This window comes from Cavia porcellus, unplaced genomic scaffold (assembly GCF_034190915.1).
Source record: "Cavia porcellus strain 051 isolate PalLab524CR breed Dunkin Hartley unplaced genomic scaffold, mCavPor4.1 scaffold_16, whole genome shotgun sequence".
Taxonomy (NCBI): Eukaryota; Metazoa; Chordata; class Mammalia; order Rodentia; family Caviidae; genus Cavia; species Cavia porcellus.
This window is the reverse complement of record NW_026947499.1, coordinates 25,948,691-25,967,944: the sequence shown is the minus strand read 5'-3', so window position 1 is coordinate 25,967,944 and position 19,254 is coordinate 25,948,691. Positions and strand designations below refer to the sequence as shown.

The 19,254-nt window shown below is 34.0% G+C and overlaps 1 protein-coding gene across 6 annotated transcripts in view; it reads right to left on the bottom strand.

The window, feature by feature from the left end:
- Ttc28 (tetratricopeptide repeat domain 28) overlaps positions 1-19,254 on the bottom strand; it is a 693,050-nt gene that overhangs the window by 384,691 nt on the left and 289,105 nt on the right. Inside the window, exon 1 of one of the 6 annotated variants that reach the window (XM_063227064.1) lies at positions 12,798-12,818. The exons of the other annotated variants lie outside the window; for them this stretch is intronic. The gene's annotated coding sequence lies outside the window, so the exon portion shown is untranslated. Of the gene's footprint in view, positions 1-12,797; positions 12,819-19,254 lie in introns of those variants that run through there. 6 annotated transcript variants of the gene reach the window in all.

The window sequence follows — 19,254 nt, the reverse complement described above, 5'->3', positions numbered from 1 at the left end:
GTTTGTTTTGAGTTATATAGGCTTGAGATTGGCCAAGGACTGATTGAAATAGGAATTGACTGAGTATTTTATTTTCTAATATTTCCTGAAATACATAATTTTTCCATTTGTGCATCAGTTCACCATTTAATAGAGTATGTTGTCAATACAATAGATAACATTGATAACTCTGAGCTCTGGACAGTTAATGAAGACTTCTATACAGAGCTTTCTTACAGAAGGCTTGATTTAATCAGTATTCAGCCTGCAAAACTGTCGATTCTGCTAAGAGTATCAGATGTCAATTTCTTCTCATATCCAATTCAGCATTCAGGAATCTTTAAAAATGATTTTGACTATTTTTGAGATTTGAGAATAAAAATATCACTATATGCCTAAAAACAGTTACTGAGTCTCTTCTTAGGACTCTAAAGTAATCACATTAAAAAAGATTAAAGTCTATGGTAAGATGTTAGCTCTTTCTATTTGCCATTCAGTTGATCTTTATTGCTATATTGTGCAAGCCACTACACTAGGCTCTGTGGGAGACAAAAGAGTAGGCAGTGACTGAACATGCTTCAGGAGTAGATTTACACAAGTGTAGATAAATAAGATACAAATTTCAACTTAGGGGTGCACAGATATGATTGTGATAGTGGGTGATTCCATCAAGAGGCTAACAACTTCACCATGTAGTAGCATTTCAGACCTTCACTGGGGAGCTAAATCTCTTATGGAATTTATAGATATTATATCTATTGTTAATGTTCTTGTGGATAACATTCTCTAGTCACCTCTTTCATTCAAACATGAATATGTAAGAGGAAACAAGAGGATTTAACTCTTAAATTACAATGAAATTAGTAAAAGGACCGAAATACAAGCTTCATTCACTGAGCTAAGCCTCATACCCTTTGTATCTAATAGTGATAATCCCATAGCAGCTAGAAGACACACTTTATCTTATTAACGAGACTGGAATTATTTTAATTAGCTATCTCCACATGCACCAACTGTTAGATATCAGACTGTTTTGAAACAGTTGTTAATGACTTAACACGGCAAACGTTCTCCTCAATTTCAGCCTGAAATCTGCTTTTGGAGACAGATGGGGAAGAACCTGGCCCTGCTGTGTAGCAGAGAAGCAGCCTGGAGATGCATTTTCCACTGGGATCTAGCAAAACAATCTTAGAGACACTCTAAAACACAAATCGAAACTTTGGTAACAACTGCTACATTAAAAATTGAAAAACCGCTAATGTACATCTAATTGTGAGGAGAAATGCTTCATCATGACACAAGCCTCTAAATTTCATTGTCTTCTAACACCTAACAAGAATATCAGAAGCCCAAGGTCTAACCCTAATCTTCTGGTTAACCTTGGCACATTTTCACTCATTCTCTAATAGACCTGCTCCTGAGACAAGAATCAAGATTAAATGGAGTTCCATTCAGTGCTTCACTTCCTTTTGGAAATGAGGTTGTCTTCAGTTTATTATTAATTCATGAAAATGCTTAAAACTTTGGAAAGACTGTTCAAAAATGTACAGAAATATTTAAGAGGCCTAGTGTTGACCCTCTGAGGATGCACGTGCCCTAGAAATTCTAAACTGTGTTAAACAGATGTTTGACCTTGCAGAAGCAAGATGCAGATGTATTGAAAAGCAACAACTCTAAGAATAGATTTTGAGAAAAGAACTTTGAAGAGAGAGAGAAAAAAAAAAGAATAGATTTTGTTTTAGCAACTGGGTAAGTACTACCCTTCTTGGTATTTCTTAGATCGGTGTCCACCTGTCTTTATAGAAGAAACATGTTTTAAAAATAGCACATTAGTGGAAATTAATTTATTCTAAATTATTTTCTGGTCTACCTAGGATGGAAAAAAATTGAGTTCTCTTCTAGTCTGCTGAGTCTTATCCTAGACCTGGGACAAAGATAATTCTATAGAAAGTAGAAGGTAGGAAAGCAAATGTAAGCAATACTAATTCTGAAGTTTACAATATTTGGTATTTCTTCAAGGTTGTGATGAACAATTCTTTTCCTTGCATGCCTGTCTGGCATGCCTGACTTCTTAGGCTCCAATGTTTGGGAAGACGAAAGAAACTACTACTTGTACAATATACATAAACACAAACATAAGCAGTGTGTGATACAAGGTTTTGGTATCTGGAGAAGATGGTTTGTCTTGATTCTCAAAGTAAGTGTGGCTTAGTAATCCATTTAATTGCTTCACTGATTAAATTTTTCAGAGCTCTTATGGAAAAGAAAAAATTACAGTTGTTACAAAGCACAATAACATCTTCAATATAAGCATTTTGAAAATATGTACTTTGTAACTTTTACACATAATGAATGGAAAGACTGAAGCACCCTGGTGATAAATTCTTATCTCCTCTTCTTTTCTAGTTCTCACATGTTCAATCACTTCTATTGGTGCTTACTGACCAACGAACCATTCTACTACTATTACTGATCATAACACTAAGTATACACCTCAGAGAGCCACACTGTTTATTACCTTATCACTATCCTCCCCTATGGGAAGTGAGCTAAGTACAGGAGAAGTAAAGGCTACATAGTGTCAACTAACTCTCAGAATGACACAGTTGCTCTGTTAATAAAAGCATTCAAGAAAAGATGTTTGTGCATAATTTAATTACTTCTCTTATATTTAATAATCTCTCATTTTAGTTATATTGCAGAAAGAATTACATAAAATCATTACTATTTCCTGTTTTGTAAACATGTTTTATATAGTGGATTTAATTAATAAAATGATAGGAAGTATAGTTTCTAAAAATTGCAAAGAATTGAAAAATAACGTTTCTAACATTATAGAATTGACGTTTCTAACACTACTATTCTATGTGTCAAAACAACTTTCCCAATGAGTAGTTTCAGTCCCTCAGGAAGAACAAGGAGATTGGAACAAGTGTCTTCCAAAGTCTGCTCTATACAGGTGACCCTATGCTCTCAAAACAATGCTTCACTTTATAAAACACACAATCAGCAAATACTCTGAGGACAAAATCCTACTTTTATTTTACTCAGGTTGAGGCAGGAGGATTGCCAGGAGTTCAAGGCCAGCATGGAGTACAAAGTCAGCTTAAGGTCAGCATGAACTGCACAGCAAAACCCTGTCTCAAAATCACAAATGTATAAGTGAATACAGAAATAAGTGTTCTGTCTTAAACTAAGGCTTCTCTACATGTCCCATGCAATGACTCCAGGCCTTCAAGACATATTGGAAAGTAATCTTCAATTATGATGAGCACTTCAAGTGAATCCTCAGCTATCAAACTCTGAAATGACAGGTGACTAGAGAACAACTTCTCATGTGGAACAGATGGTACAGTCACTAGAAGTCACTAAAGGCCCAGGCAACAAAGTATGGCTTGCAAAGAATTTCTTCAGGTCATAATCGATTATTTATTAAACTCAAGAGTTGAATCCTTTCTGAGCTACTACAGCATAAAGAAATAAATTCTAAGCTTCCAGATATAATTTATGAATCTTAGCCTTGCTTCCACTTCACCCTTGTAATGTTACATAAAAGCCACCTTCAAAATGTGGGAATTTTACACCACCCCCTCCTGCTATGAGAAACATGATAATGATGAAAAGAAAAGTAGTAATTGTTAAAGAACACAATTCTAAACTTAAAGCAGTCACTCTTATAAATCATGCCTATTGTTTATTGTCATATTACTAATGCACAGAAAAAGTACACCTTTCAAAATAAAAAAGATTCAGTGTTGTGACATCTAATTCAACTTCCTATATGACACTTAAATTGTACCAGCAGCGTGTAACTGAGTGCGTCTTACTACCAGAAAACTTACTACCTCCAGAGGTAGAGCATTAGCACTTGAAAATAAAGTAAAAAGCCAAAAACACTCCCTCATTTCTGCTAACTGGTAGAAACATTCATACGCGATAAAATTTACCCCTACCACTGCCTTTTAGGACAATGAAGAATGTTATGGTTTGTGTCATGCACTCATGGGGGCAGCCTTCTAGAGTGTGTTGTTGATTAACGGTCCAATGCTGTGGAGTAGCCCACATACAATACAAGGGATGGAAAGGGTCTTTTCATGTGTTCTTCCCTTTTTGGCCTTGTTGCTTTTGCTCTTTTCCACCACCATAAACTGTTGCCCCCCTGCCACATGCCACTCTACTTTGGGGCCAACTAAGTATGAGCTGAAACCTCTACAAACTGTGAGTTAAAGAAACCTTTCCTTCCTTCATTCTGGGCACTGAGTATTTGTAACCAACAGAACAAGGCTAAATTCTCTCCCATATGACAATCCTTTAAATTTTTCAAGTTTTTATAACCAGTGGTAGCAAGCCTGTGGTACACAGCTATCCATTTTCTTTCTTTTTTTTTTTTTCTTTTGTACCAAGGATTGAACTCATGACTGCATGCTTGCAACACAGGCGCTTATATCCATTTTCAAGTCACCCTTCTCATCCATTCTGTTGGCTTTTGTGGTTATCCTAAACATATTCCTGTTTATCTATCTTCACCTTAAAGTTACTTATATTTTATTACAAACATGTTAACTAAATAGTAAGTTATGAGGTTCTAGTGAACATTTCATTATGAAAGGATTATAGACAGAGAAGAGGAAATGGTAAATTATAAGCACAGACATTGGTAATTAATGAACAGAAGATATCTAGGAATCAGAAAAAAAATGAAGTCATTCAAAAAGAAATAGAATAGAAGGTTAGGAGGAGACCAAGAAAAACCAAAGCCATATGCAGATAACAAAATTGTACATAGGTATATACAATCAAAAAAGTATTTGAGACATATTTACGTGGATTAAAAATGTACAGAAAGAGGGAAAATAGGAATTAAATGAACTAGTAAATAAAGTAGCTAGTAACTATTTAGTTACTATTACTATAACCATTCCTTATTTTTCAACTTTCCAGAAAAAAATTTCTTTTTAATGGTATAAATGTCAATATATAATTTTTCATTAATAATTCTTACATTGAATGAAAAAAGATAATAGCAACTATTTCTGAAACAGTAATTTGAGTAAGCTATGGAAAAGATTTAATATTTTTTTATTTTCAAATTTATTATTTTTTAAAAAGATACTAAACTCTTATTTTACAGGTAACTTTTTAAATGTTCTAAATGGAAGTTCAGCAGGCAATAGTTTTTAACATACTCATCAATATTCCAGGTAAAATTCTTAAAATAGATTTTATATAAAAGTATAACATTTTAATATTTTGTTGTCCTCACAAACTTCTCTCAAATCCAGCTGCAGAATCAATGACAGCAAAAATATTCCCCAGCTATCTAGAATCAGTAAGAGAAACTATGTAATTGTTTAAATCCCATTCATAAACAATCATGTGCTCTTAGTGATCTAAAGCAAGCTTCTTCCAAAAACCATTCCAAAAACATAAGCTTAGAAAAGAATTCCAGTTCAGAATATCACTCTTATCTATTCTCTGAAACTCAAAAAGAGGTTTGTAAAAAAAAAAAAAATTTTGCTCCTGACAGGGTTCAGTAGAACACAGTGCTCATACAGCAATATCAAGTTCCTGATAGTCACACAAAAACTACAACCTTTCCAAAAAGGAACAGGATTGAATGATGTCAACAAGAAAGTTCTGGGTTCACAGCAACAACTACACTATCAGTTTGATGGCCTTCACTATTGATAATTTCTAGGCTTATGAAGGCTTGGAAAATAGTGCCTTAAAAGCAATACCTCTAGTCACTACATATCTAGCTGTATACAAGTGGAAACAAATGTGCTATCTAAATTACTGTTAAGGTATGAGGAAAAAATTTATTGCCAGTCTGAAATCTGAATATCAGACCATAACATAGAGGTGCCAGGATCCAACTCTCCAAAAGTTCTAGACCTTGTTGAAATTTCCTCAAATAAAGATTTTAAATTAGTGTCATTTCAAAACAATCAAGTGTTTCAATGCCTTAATCTCAAATTAATAATGTCACAGAAGTTATGAATAGTAAAACAAAGACTAGTAAGGCAAGTTGTAACAGAAAAGGTAATACAAGCAGACTGATAGGTCACTGACCTTTCACTGTTGTAGCTGAAGAGGGCAGTTGGGACTACAGAAATTTCCCAAACAAAAAACACAAACTACTAATCCCAGCTACTTGGGTGGTTACAGCAAGAGGATGATCCACCCTGGGGAAACCCATAGCAAGGCTGTCTCAAACAAACAAAAAACCCTAAATTGCCTTCAGACATTTGAAGATCTATTTTATAGAATATGAATGAAGGGTGGCCATGCCAGAAATCAGAATCATCTTACTCCATCCTTGATTATTCTTTTAATCACAACTATTACAATCTCTCAGGGTAACAGGTCTTCCTTCTCCACAAATACTGTACTTTTTTCTAGTTATTCTCCACCTTACAGAGACATAAGATCATAGTGGCTGCTGTTTTGAAAATATATGTTGAATATTCATGAATATACGGACTCTGAAAGCACACAACTCCTTGAGTTGGCCTATCAGGCTTTCACAGTATGACCCAATCTAGCCTTCCAGCTTTGTCTCCTTATAACTTGCCACCAACTGCAGTAAGAAACTGCCACAATAATCAACTCTAGATAGTGGGTATGCTAGATGTTTTACAGTTCTAAACTAGATATGCCCGAACTCCTACTTTCTTTCAACTGACAAAATGTTTTTCCTCCTTTAGTGCCAGGTCGGCCCTAAAGATTTGCTAATCTGCTGCTCTTCTATTAATTTCACAGTTTAGAAAGTATTGCTTTTCTATAATTCTTTCTGCATTTAGGTATGGTGATGCTTGGTGAAAGAACAGGCAGGGAATGAGGTGAGTGCAAATAGAAAGGAAAGCACAATAGAGTAGTAGGCAAGCTTTTGTCAGCCTTGTAAAAGTGATCACACTTGCTGTGTAACTTGTACCTGTAATATCTAGCAGCACATTTGAGAAGGCTTCAATAGAGAATGCAGGCCTCGACATGCCTAATCATACCTTTAAAATCACTTTTAGTCACCTGATATATTATGGAACTATAATGTGAACTGAGTTTTATTTTCATGAAATACTGAGCAAAACAAGCTGACATGCCATAATGAACTCTGGTACTTACACCAACACTAGAAGTGGCCCAGAAAGCAACCACAGGAGTTAAAGAGAATCAATTTTGGTGCAAGGAAACTTATTTCCATGCAGGAAAAATATCTTACATTTCAAACAACCTGTCAAAATTACTTAGAACACTACAGAAGCAAATCTATATTTTCAGAAAGTTTTAATTAAGGTTGAGAGTTCAAAGAAAAAGTGAGTAACTGCTTTCCCCACAACTGCGTTTCGTATGATTAACGCTAATGCTGCAAAATAAGGATTATTTCCTTTGGGAAGTTCAAACTCAAAAGTATGACAGTGAAATGACAGTCAGCCCAAAAGAGAGGTAGAAGGAGTGTCATCTTTAAGCTTTTCTGGGAATATAAACAATGAAAAGAAAAAAATTACTAATTAAACTACTCATTCAATTCTCTAATTCACTCTGAAACTTAGACATATGTCAAAGCTTAGAGGAGCTTAAACATTTTTCCTATTTTCACCTATTTATGTCAATCATTAATAGGTCACAGTATTATCTAATTTTGTGTGCAGAACTTCAGAAAGGAGCCCTTGATTTCTCTTCCAAGTAAAATGAGTACACATGAGAAACAAGACTGTCCTTCTGGCTTGATCTCTTTTGGTTGGAATCCACACCAGGAAATGACCTTTCAGAAGCAAACACCCTGCACAGATGCAGCACAGCTCCCCAGAGAGTGCCAGTAAATCTGACATTGATCAGACTGCAACTGGGAGTGCTCCAGGAAGGAATATTTGAAACATCTGGGATGCTAACTGCAATTCCCTAAAATAATGTAAGGTGAAAGCGAGTGTGGGAGAGACCAGTGTGCATTATGTTCAGGGAGATGGTCCTTCTCAGACAGACATGACTCCGGATTGACAAGTGGGTTCTTACTTGAAAACCACAGCTGTTGATCAATGGTCGGAAAAGCATTGGAACTGGAAACAAGGTATTCAGAGGTACATGCTTCATAGATGAATGAGTAACGTATTATACATCAGGATAGAGCAACAGAAACAAATATCTCACACACCTAAGATGTCTGTCCGCCCTGGCATTTATACTAGTGTGTGAAGAAAGGAAAAGATTGAAGAGGGAAGGACGGGACAGGAATGCAAGCAAGTCCCTGAGGGTGGAAAAGAGGATGTGCAATGATCTGTGCCCCAAAAATGGAACAAAATTATAATTTTCCAATAAATGTATAGGCTATAGTTCTACTTCTACTTTTTACAGAAACAAGAAATATCTGCCTCTGAGATAAATGAAGCAATAAGCAATAATCAGGACAATATTTACAACTTTTAAAGAAACATGTAACCAGGTTGGACAGACTTGATCAATTTATTTTTAATATCTTATTCACATAATTTGCTGAATTATGGAAAAACCAATGACCTGAAACTATATTCTAGAAAATATCTGAGACAAGGTCTCAGAGCCTAATTCACAACTTTAATTAAAACTGACCTAATATGAGCACTGCTAAATGGATTGAAAAGTGACTCCAAGATCACATCAAAAAATGATCAAGGAATATATGTTAAAGGAGAGAAGGGCCTGTTGATAGCACCAGAGTTAGATTCATTAACATAATCCTTAAAGGATAGAAAATATAATAGTAAGATAATATTGGATAAATTAAATTCTCTTGAGATAAGATTAATTTTAAATACAGACACAGTTATAGAAAACTGGAGCCTATCCCCTAGAGATAGGTAGGTAAGAAATCACAATTTTATTTTTAAAAAGTCATGAAAATTGTGTCATTTTTAAAAATTCAAATGAAACATATTTTCAATGTGATTCTAGAATTATGGTAAAATCACACCTGGAAATTAATAAAAAATAATTGAAATATAGATTTATTTATATAATTTAAATATAGATTTATTTATAAATAAATACACAATAGGCACAATAGGTAAATATGATTTCAAACTCCCTTTTAGGGATATGATAATAACGTATTGCCTTACAGTTCCCCAATGCTTTCATATTATTTTCCCTTGAGATCCTCCAAACAGTTCTCTGAGATAGGATAGTTTCCTTGGCTAATTTAAGACAAATAAAGCTAATAGATACACAATGTGCCCTTAACCACACAGCTAACACACAGAAAAACTGCCAGCAAACATAATTTTTCTAACTTCTACTCCATGAAAGAAAGGGATCACATCATTGGGGAAAAAAAATTAAGCTACTACAATTGTAAATTTCTTTTAGTGCTTTATCAGACATTTCAACTTCTCAAACTGGTAAAATCCAAATAATAATGCAAGTTCTTAAAAGGGTCAAATTAATTTCATTAAATGGTTTATAAAAATTACCAAATGCATATATTTTTCACCTATTCTAGCCTTGAATAGATAAAGAATGTGTGTGTGTACAAAAGGCAAAGAATTTTTGGAAATATCCTTCACTAAGAAGGACTTAAAGGTTCTCTTAACATTTAACAGTTAACAGTTAACATTTCAACATTACAATCTGATTTTTTCCTAAACACATCCCTTTCTATGAAAAAATGGTGTATGAAAATTTCTCATTTTGAAAGTACACAGAACTCTAAAACACAGAGGAGAAACCAATCTCATACTTACAAAAAGTATATTTGATAGTCTTATTTTCCCATCTCTACTTCTAACTTCAGAATATTAGAACTCATACTTGTTTGATTTTTTTCCCTTAGTTCTTTGAAAAATTTCATTTCACCCAAAATAATTTATTAACTGAGAGGTTATTAAAAGATAATAACACATCCAGCCACAATTTTCTATGGAATTCTAAACAGTCTTAGCAGACCCCTGAATGCATCAATGTGAAGGGATGGAAATGGACTATTAGGTGGTCGTTACATACAGGATACAACCTCCCACATTTACTTCTGAAGAACTTTTACTTGGAGCCATAGCAAAGGAAGATTTACCCAGCTGTAAAATGCAACTTGTTTTTGTTGTTATTATGTTCCTAGAAATAGTCTTTTCTTGTATCCATCAGTCTTACTTCTTTAATATAGCACATCAGAATGAACACCAACAACATGACTTAGCTCTAATTCATCATTTTAAGATTTTAGATTACTCCTAGAATCTTCACACAATACTAAAACAAATGGTGCGAGAGATAGCAATGTTGCTCTGCAAAGAGAGCTAGGAGTATTTAAAACAAACAGGAAAACTTCAGTGAAAGGAAAAATTTAGCACTCCAATGATAAAACTTCATTACATTCAATCAGCAAATATTCACTATGCACATACTCTCAATATAAAGAACACATTCATAGAAAATGGTATGTCCATAGCATAGCCATAATATTAATGATTCCATAAAGTGATTTTTCAAAAGATTTTCTTTTAACATAGTCATTTTTCCCCAGTTTGGACAAAGTTCAGAAACACAGGTTTGCTTGCCCAGTTCCAATGAGAAATATCTTGTGCCAACATGAACCTTAGGAAAAAAGAATGAGATCACTGTTTCTACATTGGACAGACATTTTAAAAAAGCAGACAACATATGGGTGACTGAGATGACTCAGGAATTTACAAGATTTAGATTCTATCTACCTACCAAATGCTATGGTAGACATGTTCACATAGTTTTAATACCAAAAGCATATGCACATACATTTTCATTACATTAATAAGTTACAATACTACAAGTGAAGATTCCTGACAGAAAAATGGCACAACACTTGATTACTAATCCATGTATTGAGCAAAGCTATGGAAGCCTTAATAGCTCTGAGTTTAAAACTTGAAGCCCCCTCAATTCATAAAGGGCAAATTGTTATGAGCCTCAGCCCCTCAATCAAAAGCAAAGAATTACTTGTAAAAGGAGTGGGTATCTCCTGCTCTGAACACTATTACCCTATGGTTTCTTTAAAATACAAGGAACTTCTTACAGTACTGTCAACATACTAAATACAGGTCTTCTGCCTTTTGTCTGGTTGTAACTTTAAAAAACCAGTTTTAAATAGCATGCAAGTGCAAATCTACAATGAAGGCAATCTCTCAAGATTTGAGCAAAGAATCAAGAGGGAAAACCTTGAGAAGACAGTAATTGGGCCATTGGAGTTTCTTCTCACTAATTATTCCAGGGTGGCCATTAGCTATGTAACCAAGGAGGAAAGTGTGTCAGACTTCAGTGAAGCTGTGTCTTCAGCATCTTATGGAATGCACCCTAAAGCCACTGTGTAATTAACTGCCAGGAAAATGCTGAGTGAGTAGAATAAAGAAGCTATAACAAATCAAATATACTGCATAGTTCAACTCCCAAAGACAGCAGTTGAACTGCGTAGAACTTCAAAATATCTATCAGCATGCCTTCTCTTTTTGGAAGCTCCAGAAAAAAATATTTTTTAGACTAGTAAAAAGGCAAAAAATATAGGTAACAAAAGGCACAACATTACAAAAATTCTCAACAGTATATCTTGTTAAATCTAGCTGTCCCTCACAATGGTAGAGAAGCTTAGAAGTGATGTTCAAAGCATGAGTCACAAAGAAGCTGCAGGGCTTTTCTAAAAATGTAAACATCATACACTCAAGTCAAACAGAACAGAGAGATGGAGAGAGGGAGGGAAAGGAGGAGGGATGGAAGAAAAGAAAGAGAAAGAGAGAGACAGAATATAAGTATCTCTTGTTATAGGATATTACCCAATACAACCTTAAGACTTTTTAGTTTATTTTTATCTATTCAACAAATATAAATATATATTCATCAAGTAACAATAACCAAAACATTGAATTTCAAAAATCAAAAACCTAAACACAGATTAAGAAATGTCCATTTGTTTTTGTTTGCATTTGGAAGCTGAGGAGTCAGAGGAAAGGATGCATTTTTATGTAGGCAATGAAGGTTCATACAGATGGTTATCTTCCAAACTTGGCTGGACAGAATCACAGGGAACTTAAAACAGAATCTTGAGCTCTATCCAAGACTTAGTGGGACAAGCTCTAGAGATGTAGAATCCAGAAAAATGTCTTTTAAAAATATTTCTTGACCTAGATGATGAAAAATGTCCAACCAAGCTTAGGAGTCAACATTCTACAGAGTATTTGTCAATATTAAGAACCTAAAAGCTATAGTCCTCCCATAAATCATAGGATCATAATTAAGAATGCTCTATAATTATCTGGAACCAAAATTTCTCACTGGATCAACATTACATCTTTCAAATTCATTACTTGAAATAAATACATCATTATTTTTAAGTAATTTCAGCTCATGCCTACTTGTTGAAATTCTGCCCATTGCTGATGACAAATTAAAACACTATAATTTTCCAAAAAGCCTTCCTTGAACCCTTAAGCAGGAATTTTTCCCTCTCCTGTATTTATAGCATTTTATAGCACGCTTCTTATATTATGTAGGTTTGCATTGGCCACCAGTTCAGTTAAATTCTTTAACAGAAGGAACCTCCCCACATAATCTCTTTATTTTAGCACCTCCTTGCTCAAAGTAGACGCTTTGTGTTTATTTAATTGAACTTACACACCAAAAGAGTTTTAGCCTTTTTATGACTGTCTCAACATAGTCATTAAGAGATTTTGCTGATTTAGAACTCTTGCTTAAAATATGTATTATTCAGCAAGTTAGCAATCTAAATAAAAAGGAACAGTTGCCTTCTAGACATGGTATGTGGGCATTTTATTTAAATTAGATCACTCAATTATAAACAAACTGATCACACACACAAAAAATTGTACCTGGGAAGCTGATGCAGGAGAAACTCCAAGTTCAGTCCCAACCTGGGCAATTTAGCAAGACTCTGTCTCTAAATAAAAAAGGGTTAGGGGTACAGTTCAATGTAAAAGCTATGAGTACAATCTCCAGCACCAAACACAAGAGACAGAGACACCTTTCACATTAAATTAAACCTTAGAGTCATACTACAAGTGTTAGATTGTACAGTTTCTGTTCTTCCAAGAAATAAAAATATCTACTTCCTTAGAATGATATTTTCCCAAAAGCACTTATAAAATGAGACTGAGACTCTGCCTTGCCAAGAAAAAGAGCTAAAGATGATTACAAATAAAAGCAAATTGTCCTTATGTCCATATTACAAGATATTAATTTATAGGTTTGCTGGAAGTCAAGCAGTTAAGCTACGAATCTTAAGAATGGCTGATTTACTTCCTATGGAGTAACTCTGATTTTGAAAAGTTACATTTTTGATTCTTTGGCAGCTGCTACTAGTGTTTGTACAGCCCTTGTCATCACCCCCAGATGACTGCTGATTGACAAGACTAATGGGTTTTTTTTAATTGTAAAGAAGACAGATGAAAGCTTTTGGCTGGATAACTAAATGCTCATCTTGAATAATAAACATGCCTATTACTCTCCCTCTGTCTTAAAAAAAAAACCTGATTTTAATTTACTGCTACTAATTTAAGTATAGTATAAAAGTTCAATCTTATCACTTTGAAAAATTGTTTAATTTTTCCAGTTTCAATTATTAAACACAAATGCCATATGAAAGCTAAGCACTTCTTTCATAGTTTCTTTGTAGCTCTAGTATTTCTCCAAAATCACATTTGAAAAAAGATAAGCAAGAATGAGCCTGAAGTCTTTGACCTTCTGGCTTTTTTCTTTCTAAAGCAGTTGAAAGAAAGCAACTCTACTTCTGTTTTCATAGTATCAGAGTCATAAAACCAGGAAATATTATATTAGTTGAGACTCACTTGGAAAGTAAAACTAGATGGCTTCCCTTTTTCTGCTATATTTTATATTCACTGATACAAAATTCTGAGGTACATTACCACATTTTATCCAAAAGCTAGGTATCATAATCTGAGTGATCTAACAAAATGTTCTTTACTATTAGAGTGACACAAGTACTACTGAATTACAATCTGCAGAGGCTGATGCTATTATTAACCAACAACTAAGTATTCAAAAGGAGCCTCTCCATTTCTGATTTAACCTAAAAAGCGATTTATTAAAAAAAGCTATATTACCTCAAATTATTCTTCCAGTATATTTAAGTATACTTTCCACATTTGTCCTTTTGGTCTTGTCTCAACTATAGAAATGTAGCCTGGCATATCCTATTCTGTTACATTCTGATATGTACATATTCATGCTTAATAGTTGGTTTTTCAAAATTAAACTAGTAAAACTACAACCCTAGAAAATTGATTTTTCAAGTTTGATCCCCAGTCCCAAAAAAAGAAAAGAAAATTGATTTTTCTTGATCAAAGTAAATACAAGTACTAGAGTAACATCTATAAGAAGAATTGTCTGGATTCCATTTTACATAACAATTTATTGACTTTTTAGAGAAAATTACAAATAAGCAATTCATTAAAAAAGTTGAACCCCCCAAAACATACATATACATATATACATAATTTTTCTGATGACTAATGAATTTGGAATGTCATTTTTCTATGTATTAGCAATAACTACCAATTTATAACTGATTCTCTACTTAAGAAAGAAATATCATTTATAGAGCTGATGAGATTATACAATAAGGCATTTAACAAAATGCCTATAGATGCTACTTCAAATCAAGAGAAGTTATAATAAATACTTAGTCAAGGAACAAAAGAACAAGAAATGTAATCAAATCTAAACTTTAAGCACATTTGTTGTGGATGTTTGTGGTCTTCAGTGGCATAAAAAATCCTAATGATCATTTCTAAAAGGAAAAGAGGGATAAATGAATGTAAGTATATGCTAATTCAGCAGAGCATAAAATGATAAATTCAACACAATAAAAAGTAATAGTGTAATGTTCAAAAACATGGAAAGAAAGCTGTCCTCCTTTCACTTCATACTTGAATGGTCTCCATGCTAAATGCTTTTGATGAGCAGTAAAGAATTCTATATATGAAATGGCAGATATATGGAAGGATTTCGGAGGTTAATAGTCAAAATCCCTTTCTGAATATGAATAGCACAGCAAACATTCTGATCCTCACATCTTATCATTTGTGATTTAAAACTTTATGTTTCTAAATTCTGTGTAGTATGCAGTTTTTTTCATTCAGTACCATTAAATAAGTTAATTGGTATTCATGCCTCTTTAGAAGTTCAAAAGTATTTTAAAAATCAGAGAGCAAGCCAGCCCTTACCTCACAAAATACCAAAAGTTCTCATTTTTATTTTAAAACAAATATACTGTTAATATTATTAACAATTCATAACAGCCACTGGATAAAAGAATTTGCCATTTTCTTATTTCTAGCCACCTACTTTTTCACTCAAAATAGTGAAAGCATGGTTTGGTATCTTTAATGAAGAATTACAGGGGCCAGGGATTTAACTCAGTGGTACTTGTGCCTGCCTGGCAAGTGGGAGGTCATGAGTTTGATCCCCAAGTACTAAAAAAAAAAAAAGAATTATAGTCATTATATATCATGTAACTGTCACGCAAAAAAAATTTAGAAAACTGTTAAAAACTTAGATCCCTGACATTCCTAAAGATCTCTAGACCATCCCAAATCCTCAAAATTACATATGATACTACAGTAGACAGCTTCTTCCACAAATTTACTTCTCTCACAAATTTACTAAAGTAGCTAATCTTTCTCAGATCTTCAGTGGTTCTATAAATACTGACAGAGTAATCCATAATTCCACTGAAATAAATCTGACCTGCAAATAAACTCTAAAGTCCATTAAGTCATAACCTTACCTGTCTGTGAAAAATCACAGCAATGCTTCCAAGTACTGATGACAGCTCCTGTATGGCATATATGACAAAAAAGACAATGATGGGCACTGCTTGATAAAGACAAGTCAGGTTGTACTAGCAATAATCCAAAAGTGGATATATTTATAAATAGAGGTTGCTGAGTAGCCAGTTAGGCTCACTCATTAGCTATGCAACTCACACTATGTGCTTTAACCAAACCCCAAATTTCTAAGTTACTTCTTGGGATTATCAGAATGATCTAAATATTCACTTATAATTACCACAGTCATCTCTTGTTATCTGTGGATACTGGTCCAAGGACTCCTGCAGATTACAAAATCAGTGGACACTCAAGAATCTCATACAGTGGCATATTATTTGCATAGAGTCATACACATATGCTTTAATAATCTCTAGATTATATATAATATCTATTAAAATGTAAATATTATTATTTTGTATTGTCTAGAAAATAATACTGACAAGGAAAGAAGCATGTTCATGCTCAGTCTACTTTCAATTTTTTCCAATAGTTTTGATTCTTGGTTAAATCAGTAGATGTAAAATCTACAGATATGGACAGCCAACTCTACTCAATTTATATGAATTAATCTTATAAAACAAACTGAAAAAATACCTAATAAAATATTTGCACATAAAAAGATTCAATGCAAGTGTGTCCTTTCACTTAATTAATGCTGCATTAAACATGAGGAAATACTATAAAGACCCAAAGAAATACATTTCCTCGTTTATAATTTTTGCTACTGTTTATATCTGAGAGCATAGAAAATTAGGCTCTTTGCTTTACAGCTTTACTAGGGTATAGCTAATTTTTGTCTTAGTTACTTTTTATTTGTTGCTGAGGCAAAATACCTGATGCCCAAAGTTGGGAAAGGAAAGGCTTATTTTTTATAGTTTTTGGAGGTTTTAGTCTATAGTTAGTTGGCTCTAAGGCAGGGTGGCATGGCAGGGCCACAGTGGTGGCTGCAAACAGAAAGGCAGAAACCGGCAAAAGAGAGTAAGACACATCTTTTTTCTGCCATTACATTGTATGTTGGCTCTACTCCTGATGGGTGTAGCACTGACACCATCAATCTAAACTAGACAATGAACCAATCACAAATATACAATGCAAATGTATAAGGTCTGGGGGCCACCAACATAAACCATGACATTAACTGGCAAACAGAAATAATATATTTAAAGTGTTCAACTTGATATCTAAATTTAGAAGTTAGACAATTACTTGCCTATAACACTTGATACTTCCACAAACAAATGAGTCAATTTGAAAAATGTGTTCTACTACTGTACAACATCATGCCTTCTTTCCATTATGGAGATCTCTACCTGAAACTATCTACTCTTCTCTACCAGGCTAATTCCCACTTCTCACAAAAGTGCAGGAAACCTTCTCTAGCTCCTCACATTCCTTTCTCAGTGTTTCTCAAGATTTGTGGTACGTACATACTTCCATTAGAATGCTTAGGAGTCTATAATTAAATATTCATATGTGTTTTTCAAAGGTTGTAGCTTTTTAGCTCCTTTTAAAGTATCATCTCTTCATCCAGGTTATTGTCTAATTCGAATAACAATTTCCTTTGTATATTTTTCCAGGGAAAAGCATCTCATACCTAATTCATAGCTATTTTCTATAAAGTTCTTTCTTATCATTTGTCTTCAACAGGAGGTCATTTCTCACCTCTAGGTTTTACTATACCAAACCATAATCACATTTAGTCAAACATTTAGGTCTTTGCTAATTTCCAGTTAGCACCTATCCATATGTTCTACTTTCACAAACTTCCTGGATTAGATCAGTAAGAAATGGATACTGGCAGCTGTTTGCCATTCAGTTTTGCTACCACTAATGCATGTGAATATTTCATTGTTTAGGCATTCTAGCAACTCTCTGCAAACATTTACTCTGGGTTCTTGGATTAGAACATTTGTGGTAGGCAAAAGGTAAATAATAAACCACAGTGCTACTCAGCCAGTGACCTAAAAGCCTTCTGACATCTGACTCAATTGCTTACCAAATCATTATACATATAAACAAAGATTCAACCTTTTGTTTCTAGTACAACAATATTTTTTAAATCACAGTTCTTCTGTTATTTTGTTTATTTAAAATAAACTAAAGGTGCAATAATCCAGCAGCTGGCAAGCTAATGTAAAATACATAACAATACAAATTAATCTGTAGCCAGGCGTGATGGCTCACGCCTGCAATCCCAGCATTAGGGAGGCTGATGCAGGAGGATCGTTGTGAGTTAGAGACCAGCCTAGGCTACAAAGTGAGCTCAAGGCCAGCCTGAACTGCACAGTGAGACCCTGTCTCAAAAAGACAAAATAAATAAATACAAATAAATTAATCTGTTACTGATTCAATAAATAAAGCTGAACATGTCACCTTAAAGTAATCCATCAGGTCTCTGATTTCCTCTAATATAAACCTGTTATACAAAATTAATTTATAATGGATCAAATCAGTGAATCATCAGTTCTTTTGTATGTGAGAAACAAACAAAAAATCTTATATTCAAAGACATAGTTAAATGCCTTTTACAAATCAGGCACTTTGCTAGTCACATGGAAGAAGATGAATGAGAACTCATCACTGCCCTTCAGGATTTATGATCAAGTGGGAGAAACCATGTCAGTCAACAAAAGGAATGCATAGTTGGCTGCTTGAATGCAGGGATAGAGTCTTGCTCATCACAAAACTTCTTGATATGTTGAATCACTAATATATAGCATTGTGCAGAACAAATTAACTAATCAATCAATTCACTGATCAATTGACCATAATGCAATAATTGCTCGAATGAGGGTGAAAGTGTGTACTGAAAGAAGAGATTAGTTCCCACATGGTGGATCTGGAAGAAGCTCATGAAGGAAATTGGGTTAAGCCTTGAAGGATGAGACAAATTTGGAAAAGCTATGATGGGAAAGGGACTTTGAGAACAGAGTGATGAAAACTCTTCCTCAGTACAACAGTACCCAACAATAGCTCTTCGGTTTCACTTTCCTGAAAGCCATTCACTTGCTAGTGACTGTCCCCATCTTACCAATATCTACAGGTATGTCTTTTCCCTCACCACAATCCACCAAGCACTTAAAAAACATTTGTTCAATGAATAACTCAACCTAGTGAGTGTCTATGTAAACAATGAAATCTTCCTTTGGTTCCCTTAAATTCAGCTGGTTACACTTTTAAAAGTACTTAAAATGTCAAGGTTAACAACAACAAAAAAAGAAGAATACAGTATATTTAATGTACACAGGGGGAAGGAAAGAGGGAAGGAGGGGATAGAGAGAGAGAATATGAAGCTTACACAGTTAGTTTTCTGAATCTATCTTCATATAGTTAGTTGGTTTGCTCTATGAGTTGGAGCAGACCATTATAATTCCTAAAATAACTACATACCAATCCAACAGAACCCTTAAAACTTCGTTAAGTTTCTTATTTTCTACTTCCATGGGTCGCTGTTACATAAGGGGATCACCTGGTGGCC